Genomic DNA, 16,336 nt, shown 5'->3' with positions numbered 1-16,336 from the left:
CTGGTGCTCCAGTAATATAATGGATTAGGAGACTGTTTTGTCACATCGATTTGTAGTGTCATTAAAATGGGAACAATGTCTTTTGATAGAAAAAAGTATGTGACATGGGTTTAGAGTTGTAAGTTGTAAATGGGAGGATGCACTTTCTGTGCTTGCACAGTGAAGAGTGGTAGTGTTGGCTGTGTGCCAAATGGAAGTGGTGTCCCAAATGGTGTATTTTGGGATTAATGTAAGGAAAGCATTACCCACGTGAATTCCACCGAAATTTCATCCTGCATGTTTCCAATCCACCCAGCATCACAACTATCCCCTTGACGTACAGTGTTCCTCAGACAGGGGTGCTAATAGAATCCTGAGATCCACACTGGGTCCCACACGCTTCAGGCTATCTCAGAGCTGTTCACCCCCGCCCCGAAACACACACACATACAGTTCCACTTCATTCTTTGGCTCCGACAATGTTTTAACGAGAAACTGTTTTTCTTCCTTTCAGGTATTAAGGAATCTTCCTCCCCTTTCCCCCTGACTCTATCCCTTGCTCCAGCCCCAGCTCTTGTCGAATATTTACAATTCCTTCCTCTCTCTGATGCTGTTTGATTCGTATTCAGCAAAGGACTTAGTCTGCCCCCTTATGTCCCTAGCTCAATGAATCTCGGGCGCGACAAGAAATATCGAATTCTTTTTCTGTTAGCTGTATTCGGCACCTGGGTTGTGCCTGCAGTTTTTTTTTGCCTTTTACGTTTGACAGGGCTTGCCCCAACTCTGACGGTATGATGCAGTTAATGAAGATTAGATTTAGTTGCAAGGCCAGTTTAACTGGAAGGTGTGGTGACATCAGACTGACAGCGACTTCCTTGTACATATTTCTAAGAACAGAGGTGGCTTAAGGGTCAACTGGAGGACTAGGTTTGAACGTAATTCAAACGCTTGGGTCGCGCCTTCAGTAGTCGAGTTTGGAAAAGACCAACCGTTTTGAGGTTGAATCACTTGCTTTCTCTTGTCAATGTTACACGAAGTCCGACGTGGGAAAAGAACCGGTATCGGGAAATGTGGACTACCAGTCCCCAAAATATCCGAACTGAGTTTATTAAAGCCAGTGCTCACAATACCACAGGTATCGACACAGGTTACCTCCAGGCAGTTCACGACTAAGTCAGTCGTGGGGCTGCATAAACTGTGTTTGTAGGTCCGTACGTGCGGTTAAATATCCGAAACTGTCGAGATAGCCGGCCGTCAAGCTTAAAATGATCGATATTTTTTCTAAGAAAGAACACTTGCAATTATCAATCAGTCGCCAGGTTCTTGGCAAATTATTACGTGGCAGTCAACGGAGCATTAGGAAGAGCAGTGAGAGGCTGCCCTGGCAAATGATCCGATTCGGGGGCTGCTGATATCTTTCCTGTGGCTCTGAACTCACAGGAACCTCTCTCCTTTCTGATCGGCCTCCTGGAGCGTCCACTGGATTTTTTTTTAACGAATTCAGCGGAAACCAGCAGATTGAGCCGGACGGCAGCGAGCGAGAAATGAAAAGGCAGAAGCGCATTTATTTCTGTAGCTCTCATTTCAGAATTTAAAGCACTTGCTCTAAATTAAACTTCCCGTCAGGAGAAAACCGAGGCGACCTTCGCTGGGTTAAAAGAAAGGGAGAGCTCTGAAAGTTTGACCGTCTCGATAGGAGTAAGTGAAAGCCAACTTTGCATACATGGAGCGTGTTTTACTGGTCACCAACTTTCCCATTTTCCTTTGAGAACGCTTCAAACTGTGTTTGCTAAGGGAGTGAGAAAAGGTGTTACCCGGATCCGGATGCAGAAAGTTTGTTGCTTTTTATTTGCTGGCACTCTGCGCTGCAGTTAGTGCCAGCCAAGTCTTGTTCCAGAATTTATCACATGCCTGTAAATCTCGAACAGATTCGATTGGCAGGAGAACGTCAAAGGGGCACTGCCTTCCCTGAAACAGAACAAAGGTACCGGGAGGTTTATTTGCTGGAGAGAGGGAGGGAGGGAAATTGTATGCAGTATTCTTTTTGTCAGGATGTGTTTTAATGAAATCGATATTGTGCAATTCTCTACTTTGAAAGAGATTATATTTGCAAAGCTTAATCGTGCAAACCACAGAGTTTTAAATTACAATACTCAGTACTGTACACTCCTTGATTTCTGACATGCTTCCTGTGTTTGGGTCTTATAAGGAACTTAGTGCAGACTGTTGAAAAGGGAGGAACAATCAAACAATTAATTGGGCAGAATAATGGAAAACTAAGTATTGTTTGCCAAACTGAACGTAACCAAGATTTCAGATAATATCTGAATGCATTTGATTTTTAGATATTGACTTCTGAAATTACATCACTAAGCTAGTGGGAAATACTTTTCAAAACCTGTGTACAGTATACAGTGAAAATAAAGGAAGATTGCAGTTAATTTGGGACATTTTTCTTCCTATAACAGCTTGCATTGCTGACAGCCACTACGTTTCATTCTGTGGATGTGTTGAAAGCAGTAATTCAGCCTTAGGGCTCTGTTGTCACAAGCTGACTCATCTTTGTTCCAGCAGTTTGATATCATCTAAACTAGTAAATTCAACTGCCATTTATAATCAATAATTAATGCTTCTTTCATGCATTGTTTTCTGTTCTCCACCACTCCTAAGCCCCTGGTAGTTCAGTTGCTATTTGTTAGTTGACCGGACCTATCATGCATTTCTTTCCACTTGCAATCTAACTGGAATTTTCACTATCACCTGCCCAGCTTCCACTATTTCACCCTCCGATGCTTTGCCATCTCAAGATTCAAACACTTGAACATTGTCCTTGCGAGCCTCCCAGATTCACCATAAACTTTATTAATTCAGAAGAAGTAATTCATTGCTTATGTCCAGACCTGAGCATCTGTAGCTGTAAATTTCCCTAGTCTCCCTGATCTCAATAAATTTCAAAGTCTCTGTCATCGGAACTCAGAGTTTATTACTGAGACGTTAGGCCATTCAGCCCCTCAAGCTTGTTTCACCATTCAATGTGATCGTGATTGTTCTGTGGTCTAACTTGTGGAAGGATCACTGGACTTGATATGTTAACTCTGATCACTCTCCACAAAGTCTGACAGACCTGCTGAGCTTTTCCAGCAATTTCTGTTTTTTTATTTCTGATTAACAGCATCTGCAGTTGTTTTTGATATTTATTCATATACCTGACTATGGTCCATAACCCTTAAAAAAAGGAACCTGGCCCTAAAGGGACCTCCAGTTTTAGAATCTACCATCAGTGGAAATAGTTTATCTAACCTGTCTATTCTTGTTAATGTCTTGGTGACTTGGATCAGATCACCCCTTGACCTTCTAAAGTGTAGAGGAAAGAGGCCTAATTTGTATAATCTCTCTTCATAACTTAACTCTGCCCCTTTTCTTCAAACCCTTGCACAGTCTCTCTACATTATGCCTCTAAAAATATATCTCATTGTCCTCTGTTTTTCTGACTTACTGGTTTGCTCTATATTAGTTTTTGGTAATTTTGTTTTTAAAGTTGGTGACAGAACTTTAGATACCAAATCTTTAAGCATTGGAATTCTTCAAATTACTTTTCATTACTGCTAATTTCTCTTGATTTTTATTTTTAAAAAACTATTTGCTCATATATTCAATCAATTCCCTAATTTTATTTTTTGCTTTTCTCATTTTGTTATGTGAAAGCTGCTGCACAATTATTTAGTTTATTTAAATATGCTGTCTGCTTCTGAAGGGAACAAAAGATTCAGCTGCAGAACATTCATCGATACAATGTGAAGCAACAGCACAGTGGAGTATTGAATAATAACAGGGTAGGTTTTATTTAAGTTGTGCATTTCTCTCCTTAATTGTAATATGCCTGTAATGTTTTCAAATCATCTGCAGTTTGCTCCTTTAAAATAGTGAAACACTGGTGAGCTAACTACATCTAAAATACTGAACTGTAACAGCAAAGCTTAAATATTTTCAAACTGAAATGTGAAAAGGTACAGTTTTTTTGTGGAGACTTTGAAACCATGAAAAGCAACTTGGAAAGAGTTGCACCTTTTTAATGTTATACCATTGAGTATTTAAAGCTAAGACATTTTATGAATTCTTGCATAATCAGAAATGTTAACAGAAGATGATTGTATTCAATTCCGTAGGGAAAGGTGATGGCCTAGTGGTATCATTGTTGGAGTGTTGATCCAGAAACCCAGGTTCGAATCCCGCCACGACAGATGGTGGAATTTGAATTCAATAAAAATGTGGAATTACGAATCTAATGGTGACATAAATCCATTGCAGATTGTTGGAAAAACCCATCTGGTTCACTAATGTCCTTCACCTTCAGGGAGAGAAACTGCCATCCCTACCTGGTATGGCCTACATGTGATTCCAGACCCACAGCAATGTGGCTAACTCTTAACTATCCTCTGGACAATTAGAGATGGGCAATAAATGCTGGCCTGTCCAGTGATGCCCTCATCCCAAGAATTAATTTTTAAAAAATCCTGCATGTATCATGATTGCCCTGTTTACTACTCCATTCCAGTCACATCATTAATGATGACAGTGGGATCACTTTTCCCATGGTGCATAGGAGTATGTCTACTTTTCTATTCAATGATTAATTAATTTATGGCTAATCTGACTGTAGCCTCAAATCTGCATTCCCACTACCCTGATAATCTTTAAACACTGAGGTGAACAAAAATTTATCTGGCTCTGCTGTTAATATGTTCCAGGACTCTGCTACCACCACCTTTTCAGGAAGAGAGTTTCACAGACTCTCAACTCTGACAGATGTATGTGTTTTTATAAAGTCACCTCTCACACTTATAAATGCTAGTGGTTGCAAGCCTAGCCTGTCAAACCTTCATAAGACAACCCTCTCATTTCAAGTATTAGTTTGATAAATCTGTTCTGAAGTGCCTCCAATGCGTTTGTATCCTTTCTTAAATAAGGTGACTAATAATGTGCATAGTTTTTCATATGCAGTCTCACCAGTGCCCTGCATAATTGAAGCATTAAAACCTACTTTTGTATTCATTGCCTTTCATGCTGTTAGCTTTCCTAATTACTTGCTGTACCTACGAGTAACCATTTTTGATTCAGGCATGAGGGAACATGATGTTCCTGTACTATCATATATGGGAGCATTCTTAATAGAATATGCTTCCAAACTATTTTGAAGCAGCAGTTCTGGCAGATTAGCGTAAAATAAGTTAAGTAAAAGGTCATGATGAGTAATTAATTTTGCTTTATTGCATTTCTGGTATGTACTTCTCTTTAAGTAAAAATAGGCAATTTACACTACAAGTATGATGTAAAAAAGATTGGAGAATATAGTCAAGAGTTCCTGTACATTTTGACCATTAATTATTAACAGTGCAATTTCTTGTTCTAGTCAAGTCCTGTTTCCAAAAATGATATTCCGTCATAAATGATAGACCTTCTACAGTCCCAAAGACAAGAATGATAGTCTGTAAGACCATAGGTTTAGGAGCAGAATTAGCCCATTCAGCACATCGAGTCTGCTCCACCATTTAATTATTTTTCTCAATCCTATTCTTCCACCTTCTCCCTGTACCCTTGATCTCCTTACCTATCTATCTCAGTAGTGAATAAACTGAATGACTTGGCCACCATAGCCCTCTGTGACAATGAGTTCCACAGATTAATCCCGCTCAGGCTGAAGAAAATCCTCCTCATTTCAGTTCTGAAGGGTCATCTGTTAACCCTGAGGCTCAAGGTCTCACTCTCTTCTACAAGTGGAAACATCTTGTGCAGGTCCACTGTTTCCAGGTGTCTCAGTAATCTGAAATCTTAACCCCCCCCCCCCCCCCCCCCAAATTAATCTATGTCTTTGAAACAGCCCAATATTGCACTGGCAGTAGATAACTCCTTGCTGCTTCTATCTGCATCTCCTTTCAGAATACTTGTTAACTTTAGTATAAGGCACTTTTAATCCATAAATTTGTTATACTTGACTGAATTCATATAAAGGTATTGAGAGAAACTTAGTTGAGGGATGATGACTACTTCTTTCAAAATCAAGCTTTCCATCTGACCATACATTTTACCATTTGCTCTGCCAAGACTGTTCTGATGGTGTGACTCTTAACACAAAGTTATATCTTGGCCTGACCTTGCCTCCATGTACTCCTCTTCCTTTAAGCATCTCACCCTATTCCATTCTTTTTACTGCACATTCATAGAGTCATAGAGCTGTACAGCATGGAAACAGACCCTTTGGTCTGACTTGTCCATGCTGACCAGATGTCCTAAATTAACCTAGTCTCATTTTGCCAGCATTTGGTCCATATCTCTCTAAAGGTAAAAACAAGGACTGCAGATGCTGGAAACCAGAATATAGATTAGAGTGGTGCTGGAAAAGCACAGAAGATCAGGCAGCATCCGAGGAGCAGGAAAATTGACGTTTCGGGCAAAAGCCCTTCATCAGGAATAGAGGCAGGGTGCCTGCAGAGTGGAGAGATAAATGAGAGGGGGTGGGGTGGGGAGAAAGTAGCATAGAGTACAATAGGTGAATGGGGGTGGGGATGGAGGTGATAGGTCAGAGAGGAGGGTGGAGTGGATAGGTGGAAAGGAAGATAGGCAGATAGGACAGGTCATGGGGACGGTGCTGAGCTAGAATATCTCTCTAAAACCTTCCTATTCATATACCCCTCCAGATGCCTTTTAAACGTTGTAATTATTTCAGCCTCCACCATTTCCTCTGGCAGTTCATTCCATACAGGTGCCACCTTCTGCATCAAAATGTTGCCCTTTCAGTCTCTTTTAAATCTTTGTCTCTTACCTTAAACCTGTGCCCTCTAATTTTGACCTTCGCTACCCTGAGGAAAAGACCTTGGCTATTCACCCTATCTATGACTATCATGATTTTATAAACTTCTATAAGGTCACCCCTCAGCCTCCAATGCTCTAGGGAAAGTAGCCCCAGTCTATTCAGCCTCGAACTCGAACCCTCCTACCCTGGCAACATCCTTGTAAATCTTTTCTGAACCATCTGAAGTTTCATAACATCCTTCCAACAGCAGGGGACCAGAATTGAATGCAGTATTCCAAAAGTAGCCTAACCAATGTCCTGTACAGCCACAATATGACCTCTCAACTCCTTTACTCAAAACACTGACCAATAAAGACAAGTGTACCAAACACCTTTTTCCCTATCCTGTCTACCTGTGATTATTGATAAATTGTGTCTTGATTTGCTTTTTCAAAATGCAGTACCTTACATTTATTTAAACTCCATCTGCCACACCTTGGCCCACCTGACATTTAAAAGTCTCCATTCTGTATTGAACACACAAGCACTGAGAAATCTTCACTGCTTTCAATCTTTTTAATAACTTTATCAGCTGTGGTAATTTTCACTTGACAGAATTCTTACAGCTCAGAAGGAGACCATTCAGCCCATTGTGACTGTACCAGCTCTCCAAATAAGCATTTCATTTAGTGCCATTCTCTCCATAACTGTGTACCTTTCTCTTTCCAAGTATCCATCCAATTTCCTTCTGAATGTTTCAGTTGAACTTCTTTCTTGTACGCACTCAGGCAGTACATTCCACACCTGAACCATTTGCTGCAAGACATATTCAATGATTCCACCTCCAAAGCATTGTGAGGCAGAGTGTTCCAAAGACACTCAGCCATCTGAGATAATAAAAATCTACTTGTATCAGTCCTCAATGGAGCTCCTCTAGATTTTAAACAGTCATTCCTAGTTCTGGACTTTTCCACAGGAGGAAACATCCTATCCATACCTACCTTTTCAAGATTGTTCAGGCTCTTAGATACTTTAATCAAGTTACTCCTCACTCTTTTGAACACCAGTAGAAACAAGCCTGGATTATCTAAACTTTCCTCAGTAGATAACCAAATCTCCAATTTTTTTACATCCATCCTTGAATACAGAGACCAAAGCTGCATGCAGTGTTTGAATTTTCTGTTTTAAACATGGCTGTTCTCCAGGGTATTACTTAGAATGGTTTTTCTTTCTGTTTCTGGAACTTTAACTCTCTGGTCACTCACATCTTTTCTCATCAACATCATCCAGAAGCACAGTGTTAATTTTCACATATACGTTATAATACCAAGCTCTACCTCACCATTATCTCTTTTGACTTTTTCACTTTTGCTAGTTACAGACTGTTCATCTGATGGCCAGAACCAGATGAATAGAAATTTGCTGCAATTAAATGTTGTGAAAACTAAAGCTGTTGTATTTAGTCCCCTCTCCAAATTCCATTCTTTAGCTACTAGCTCCATCCTTCTCCCTGGCAATAGTCTAAGTATAAACCAGGTAGTTTGTAGCATTCATGTCACATTTGGTTCTAACTGAGCAACTGATCACATGTCTGCACCATCAGTAAGATCACCTATTTTCATCTCTGTAACTTTAGCCCGTCTTATCTCATCTGCTGCTGAAACGTTTACAGTATTCATCTGTTTGCTAGCTTTAAAATTGAGTATTCAACATATTTGTGAGTGGCCACATTTCTAATTTTTGCATCTTGAGGTCATCCAATCCTCTGGCAATGTCCTTTCTCACACCAAGTTCCACTCACTCACTGTGCTGTCTAACCTAAATTGGCTCCTGGGCCTCAATCCCTCCAAGCTCCTTGATGTCTCGGTTATCTCCTTCAGTCCATAATCCTCAAAGATATCTATGCTCATCTAATTCTAACCTCTTACTCATCCTGATATTAAGTGTTCCTCAATTGTGGCCATGGCTTCAGCTGGCAAAGTTCTAAGCTCTGGATTTGCCTACCTAACCTTGTCTGATACTTTCCCTCCCATGTTTTTTTTCTTTTCACATCCTCCTTAGCACCTGACTCTGAGTAATCTTTTGGCTATTTGCCTTAATGTTGCCAAATGTGGCTCAAAGTACAAACTTGATTCATAACAGTTTCTGTGAAATGCTTTGTTTGTTTATGACGAGAGTTATATAAATGTTAATTGTTGTTGATACCAGAATATAGCAAAGTGTCTGAAATCATTCATAATTAACCACACAAGCAAGTTTCAAGTTGAATTTTTCAGCTGATCAGTTGTATGTTTCCCTGGATATCTCAACGCATTTATCTCATGAGAAATGCATTGTAAAAGTCAAGGAAGCTTTCTAATTTAAATGCTGGTCTTTGCTATTGCCATCAATCTCAGCAGTGTTGAAGTTGAATAATACAACTGTGACAAGGGTAGCAAGGAAGTGGGGAAAGTTGGGTAGTAGCAGATGGACATTTGAATACATAAATCCTCAAAAAGCATCTATGTAAATGGTGGGAAGTTGAATCTTTGCTAAGTGGGGAGAAAGAATAATTCCGCAAAATTACTTCTTGCACACCCATTTGGCCTCTTTGTTTAAAGTCCTGAATATACTTGCTGTGTGTTGTTTGTTGTGCATAACTGAATGATGTACCTTTAGTTCAAGTTCAGTCCTGGAAAGCTACTGATGAAAGTTGGCATCAATTCCGTTATACTGTAATTGTCTAATTCCAGACAGTATCTTGAGGTGGTGCAAGTGCTTGATGTATATCCGAGCTTGAGCTCGGACTTTTTTGAGCTCAGACATTTTTCATTGGAGAAAAGGAGGAGGAGAGGGGACCTAATTGAGGTATACAAGATAATGAGAGGCATAGATAGAGTCGATAGCCAAAGACTATTTCCCAGGGCAGAAATGGCTAACACGAGGGGTCATAGTTTTAAGCTGGTTGGAGGATAGTATCGAGGGGATGTCAGAGGCGGGTTCTTTACACAGAGAGTTGTGAGAGCATGGAATGCATTGCCAGCAGCAGTTGTGGAAGCAAGGTCATTGGGGACATTTAAGAGACTGCTGGACATGCATATGGTCACAGAATTTTGAGCGTGCACTGAGGATCAGTGGTCGGCACAACATTGTGGGCTGAAGGGCCTGTTCTGTGCTGTACTGTTCTATGTTCTATATGACAGAAACTGTACTGGGTTGACTGCCTGATTAGAAGCAATGACTAATTTTGAGTTACCAGTAATGTTAAAGATCTAGATCTCAAAATTTATAGGCAGGAATGTTTGTTCAAATTTATTCTGTCGTGGACTGTGGGTGTTGCTTGCTGAGTTCGCATTTATTGCCTATCCTCTAATTGTCTTTGAGAAAGAGGTAAGCTGTCATCTTGAACTGCTGCAATCTATACAGTTTTGGCCTACCCAAAATGCTGAGAGGAAGAGAATGTGAAACGTGACTTAACTTTAGGCCAAATAATAATCTATGTATTTGCCATATACAGAATTTTCATCCTCACCTACCTGATCAAAAATCCATTACTTTTTTTTTCAGCTAGAATATACTCAAATTGTTTAGATGTAATAAATAAAACTTTTCAGACATGTACTTTTAGCAGTGCAGTATCTGAAACTCCAGACTTGTGTGGGAACAGATGCTCACCGGCGGATGTGATAGTGTTTGGGGCAGAATTACATACATTACTAATCACCAGGGCCGATGCCTATGTGAGGCTTGGCTTTGATAGCACTGCACCCAGGATGCATCCTGGGTGATGTAAGCTGTCCTTGGCTACACTCTGTCTCCTCTGTGCAGGCACTGGCCCTCTGAAAGGCAGCTCAGTAAACTAGGCCCAAACCAAAGAGAATTTACTCAACCAGTCAGAGAAAAGTCTCCCCATTAGTAGAATTGGTAAAGAGCTGCTCCTCCAATCAAGACTGTTTCTCTTCTGAACTTGGTGCCAATGGTTTCACTGGTGAGCCAGTGAAGAGAAAAATGGTGATCAGTTAGGAAAGTAATTAGAATCAGTGAGGGAGTTACTGTGAGGGAGCTTGTTTTAAAAAATTCTCAAGGTCAGGTTCGTAGGAGAGTAGTCTGACACAGAACAAACGACCAAGAGGCGAGTCTGCTAGAATATGGGCATTTTATTCCCCGCAGCGTCGCCACAACCAACGGGTCTGGCTTATACTCACTCTACATGTTACCGGAACTGGGAGCCGTCAGTTCTCGTAGAGCGGTTGCCAACAACCCACGCTCGGCGGTTAAACGTAACCCCGGAGCAGACTCACCAAACTGGAGACTTTTCCAGCTGATATACTCTTTTCCAGATATAAACATTCATGTGAACAGCAGAGCAAGGCTAAAAAACACATTCCATTCTGGTTACATACAGATAAGAAGATTCACACGGGGAGGTGTGTAATAAGATTCACACGGGACTAAGCAACACCTCCATTCCGGTTAGATTCACACATGTATTGGGACATAATTTTTAACCGTTTCACCACATTCCACTGCTTGGAATTTTACACCACAGAGCTAGAGTTGCCTTTGGCTACATTCCATGATTCTTCAACTTGGAAGCCTTTTAAATAGGGGGCAGGGCTGGGAAAGAACAACCTTTCATTGAAACCAAGCCAGGTGGTTATGGAGTTGTCTATTGCTTTTTATTCGGTCTGCTAAGGGGTTTGCTTTAGTCAGGTCCAAATGTTCTATCTGCTGTGGTGGCCGGGATTGGACAATGTTTGCAGCTCTTCTGGACTAGTAAAGGGGATTGGGTGGGCTCATGTTAGGGCAAGGGAATTAACGAGGATGGAGTCTGCAAAGGAGGTGGAGCAGACAGGAAAGCTGTAAGGAGGTGAGGGGTGGTGGAGGAGTTGATTGCAAGGATGGCAAGAGTGGATGTTGGGAAGGTTGCAGGGAAAAAGATGGAAGGAGTTTGTGAGTGTGATGATGCTGTCACTTTAACAAGTTATTTTTTAAGAGAGGATGTAAAGGTGCCAAGGAGTCTAGAAATAGTCCCGTTTAACAATGGCAGGGGAGTGGCCAGTTCTCCCAATTCAGTTTTTTATAGTTTGGTTTAGCTGTGTCAGTCACAAGATGCTGGAGAAAGGTTGCAAGCTATCGTGAATGATTTCTGAATGACTTTCTCTCTGAAATCTCTTTGGATGTTGTTCTCTCCTGCCAGTAAGAATCTGTGTTTCAATTTACCTTTTTACCAGGCGATGTGTTCATGGGATGTTACTGGAATGGAACAGTTCCTTAGTTAAGTTGCTATATCGGGTTGATTAAGTTTTCCAATACTTAAGTTCTAAATTCTGTTTTCTTTTGTTCGTATTTCGACTATAGTGTTTAAATAAATTCTGTTTTGCTTAAAGCTGAGCGGTTAGACCAGTGGCATCATACCTGAAATATCCACTTCACATCTGCCTTTAAAATAGGAAAAAGTTAGAGTCTAGGCTACATTCTGAAAATATTTTGAGGGGGTCTGGCCTGGTCCATAATAGTAAAAGAGAGGGAAGAGTTCAAAGAGGAGAGAAAATTTTAAATCTATCAACAAAGGAACAGCCTGCTACCTGGAAACTTGCAAATAAATGTGGAATCTCTAGCTTAAACTTTCTGTATTCAGGAGCTACTGTCTGGGGGAAAAGCAGTAGAAGCTATTATAGTGAACGCTGTGAGAATCATCAATTAAATCTGTGACTGAGATCTGACATGCAGTGAAAGAGTAGTACAAGCTTAGCTAAAATTTCTAACTTTTGGCATACACAATGGAAATGCACTAGCTGTGATCTATCAAATGAGTGCAAAGTGCTTAGGGTAATCATCTTTTATGTGTAGAAGTATGTGTCAATTATTTTGGAAAAACAACTTTTCTTAGTTTTTGCCTATTGTTACATCTCACTGGGGTAGCCCACTGGAAATCAAGTCCAGTTATTCCCTGAGTTATCATAAAAGTTAATGATTTTTAAAAGTATATCGACTTCCCCAGTTTACTTGATTTTCAGACCCAGGTTGACAGAAAGCCCAGACCATATTTCTGAACTTAACAATTTATAAATAAATAGGTCTGGCTACAAGTAAACAATTTTGAATCTTGGGCATAGAACTCTATCAATTAAAACTCCAACCCTTTATAAATTCCCTATTACACACATAAGGGGACACACTGGAAAAGAAGAACCATGGGTGTTATGGTTAGAGGGAAAACTGGGAAAGCAGTTCAGTGGTCTTCTGTTTATCGGATCTGCTGAGATGGTTTTCATGCTGATCAGAATACTACTGCTTGATCTTTCTCTGGATGTTTTCATTGATTTTCAGAAGGTACAAGGGCTGGTTCACACTAATAGAACATCTCTGATGTATTAAATAAAAATCTAGACTTCCAGCAACGGAAGGAAACAAAAAGTCTGGGTTTCTTCAGGATTAAAACAGCTTTTATTGCAGAGAACAGAGTGAATTCCCAAGCAGGGGAAGCTTGAAGACTTCTCTCTATCTTTTTTATAGCCTCAAGCTGTTTAGCTACCTGAGAATGAATCACATGGTTGTTGACAGGCAGAAGGCCTCTGTCATTGATAACTGGTCACTAGTCCACAGATCAATTTTGCTAACAAAAGCTCCATTTACACAGCCCATCGCTCCAGCAGTTGTGTAAACAATATTTACAATGACTGTCAGATTATTTGCTTTCAAAACATGCATCAGTCCTCCAGCAATTCTTGGTTTTAAAACTGTTCTTTTCTCATTTCAGTCAGTTAAAAATGTAAGAAAATGAAAAAAATCCATGGAATTTACATTGTTTTCTTGTGTCAATTTAAATACTGTGGTATCTTGGAAATTGATCCTTGCCTTGTGTGATTCAGCTTTAAATTTAATGAAGGGATGATGATTATTGAGGATATTGCTGAAGTTTTCTAATTCTGGTATTGTGCAAGCCTAAATACACGTATGCAAACTTGATTAAGGAAGTTATGCATCACTTAATAAAGGAGTTAGTAAAAAAGGAGAAGAAGCATTAGGCGTGGGATGGAATTGAACCTGCTTCCAGCTTCTGCATTTTTTTTCTTCTCCTAGTTATTTGCTGCTTGCTGGGTTTTGTAAGTTTCAGTCTTAATTTAAAATGAAGAAAATTTTTGTTGCAAAGTATATTAGTTGTGTTATCAAAGCCTGCTTGTTTGCTAAGAAGTGGCACAGTATTGCAGATGAATAATGCTAATTTACTAAAATGATTTTTCCACGTTCAAACTTGGAAATGAAGTCAAGAATCATGCAACAATTGAATATATAATTATATGTTCAACATATTCTCATTTGCATATGGGATTGTTGTTTGCAGTGCTTGTTGTGTGGTTCCATCCCTTTGGATATTGTTGCTCTCTGTTCAAAAGAGCAGAGCTAGTTACATAATAGGAACAGGGAGAAAGTGAGGACTGCTCATTCCTGATGAAGGGCTTATGCCCGAAACTACGATTCTCCTGCTCCTCGGTTGCTGCCTGACCTGCTGTGCTTTTCCAGTACCACACACTCGCATAACAGGAACAACCAATTATCTGACAAAAGCCGTTGTGATAAACTATATCATTTTGAAACTGAAGCTTTTGGACATCACAAACAAAGACATTGAGTAGAAAACCCCAAAACATACAGTTGAACGTATATAAAATGTTTTGACCCCACTATGACTATGGGTCCCAATTCTGAACACCTGAAAGATGTAAAGGGATCATTAAATGCTGGCAAGCTTGGGTGGGAGATGAAGAGTCCAGAAGCAGGAGAAGCACAAGGATTTTCTTTCCACAGCCTTGGTGGTATTGGGCTTAGGGGGAGTGGGTGTTAGTGGGCAGAGAGGAAGATGGGCGCAAATGGCACTTGCTTGCCTTTGGAAGATGTATTGCATACACCTTGCAACCAAACTTGGGCACTTGAGAAATGTTTTTATTTAACTTTGTTTGTTTTGGGCTCTATTTCATCCATAATTATAGTGTCCTGAGCTCTGGACAAGTCGTAAGTTGTACAGCAAATGATGCTGTCTGTCAGAAGACAGTTTGCCTAACTTTTTAATATCAAGTGCCCATGGTGAATTAGTCTGGTTTCTTAAAATGACAAAATTAACTGTCTGTAAAAGTGCATTGGGACCTCTGAACAGTGAAACACCGTACTGGACTTGTTCTGCTGACGGTAGATAATTCAAACGGTGTTGAAATTGTGCTGCTTAATACTCTATTCAGATATGACTGAAATACTTTTGAGTAATGATTTCCATCATTAACCATTTGATCGCTGAGTGCCTCTGAGGTTCTGGGTGAGTTGTCCTTCCTCCAATTCAACATTGCAAAAGTCTGTGTTCCAAATCTCCCACTCATGTTTCCTTACTGCTAACCTCTCATCCCTTCCTAACCAGGCCATTAATAATCTTGCCTCCTGTTGAACCCTGAAATGAGCTTTTTGATCTATTCACAAATTATATTCCAAGTTGGCATTTTTTTGCAGTATTTCTGTTCTCTGTTAAAACCCTTGGGTATGAATTTCTCTCTCCTGGATTTGACTACTTTAGCACTTTTTCTTCCTCACCTGATATTTTTCACCCTCAGTTAATTAACTTGTTTAAAATTCTGTTCCATTTATTTTGGTCCAGTTTTATCATGTAGTTTGATGTCACACTGAGTTTGAGTTCAAACAGACTAGTTAAGGAGAAGGCAAAGTCAAGACTGTCTTCAGGTGTGGAGTTCAAATTAACGCTATTATACATTAATATTAAATACTGCTACACATGGTAATTATAGACATAGTGTGGTCTAATAGGAAAGGCAAATAGAACATAGGACATTACAGCGCAGTTCAGGCCCTTTTGCCTTCAAAGTTGTGCCGACCTGTGAAACCAATCTGAACCCCACCTAACCCACACTATTCCATTTTCATCCATATGTCTATCCAAAGACCATTTAAATGCCCTTAAAGTTGGCGAGTATACTACTGTTGAGGCAAGCCATTTCATGTCCCTACTACTCTTTGAGTAAAGAAACTACCTCTAACATCTGTCCTATATCTATCACCCCTCAGTTTAAAGCTATGTCCCCTTGTGCTAGCCATCACCATCCAAGGAAAAAGGCTCTCACTGTCCACCTTATCTAACCCTCGGATTATCTTATATGTCTCAATTAAATCACCTCTCAACCTTCTTCTCTCTAATGAAAACAACCTCAAGTCCCTCACCCTTTCCTCATAAGACCTTCCCTACATACCAGGCAACAGCCTAGTAAGTTTCCTCTGAACCCTTTCCAAAGCTTCCACATCCTTCCTATAATGTGGTGACCAGAACTGTACGCAAAACTCCAAATGCGGCAGCACCAGTTTTGTATAGCTGCAGCATGACCTCGTAGCTATGAAACTCAATCCCTCGACCAATAAAAGCTAACACACTGTATGCCTTCTTAACAACTCTATCAACCTGGATGGCAACTTCCAGGAATCTATGTACATGGACACCGAGATCTCTCTGCTCATCTACACTACCAGGAATCATACCATTAACCTAGTACACTCTATTCCTGTTGCTCTTGCCAAAGTGAATCACCT

The 16,336-nt window shown here is 40.2% G+C and overlaps 1 protein-coding gene across 10 annotated transcripts in view; it reads left to right on the top strand.

Annotated features, from left to right (window-relative positions):
- Positions 1-822: 822 nt before the first annotated feature.
- The window catches only part of slc12a8 (solute carrier family 12 member 8), a 150,869-nt gene continuing 135,355 nt past the window's right edge, over positions 823-16,336 (top strand). For 5 of the 10 annotated variants that reach the window (XR_015757709.1, XM_087989182.1, XM_087989181.1 and 2 more), the window contains exons 1-2: positions 823-1,963; positions 3,734-3,812. The gene's annotated coding sequence lies outside the window, so the exon portion shown is untranslated. Of the gene's footprint in view, positions 1,964-3,684; positions 3,813-16,336 lie in introns of all 10 variants that reach the window. The other 5 variants (XM_087989179.1, XM_087989178.1, XM_043693963.2 and 2 more) reach the window with 5 other exon arrangements.

Source organism: Chiloscyllium plagiosum, unplaced genomic scaffold (assembly GCF_037043375.1).
Source record: "Chiloscyllium plagiosum isolate Xiang-an unplaced genomic scaffold, Cpla_swu_hap1 HiC_scaffold_7, whole genome shotgun sequence".
In the NCBI taxonomy this organism is placed as follows: Eukaryota; Metazoa; Chordata; class Chondrichthyes; order Orectolobiformes; family Hemiscylliidae; genus Chiloscyllium; species Chiloscyllium plagiosum.
The sequence above is the reverse complement of the archived record's forward strand: the minus strand, read 5'-3'. Positions and strand labels throughout refer to the sequence as shown.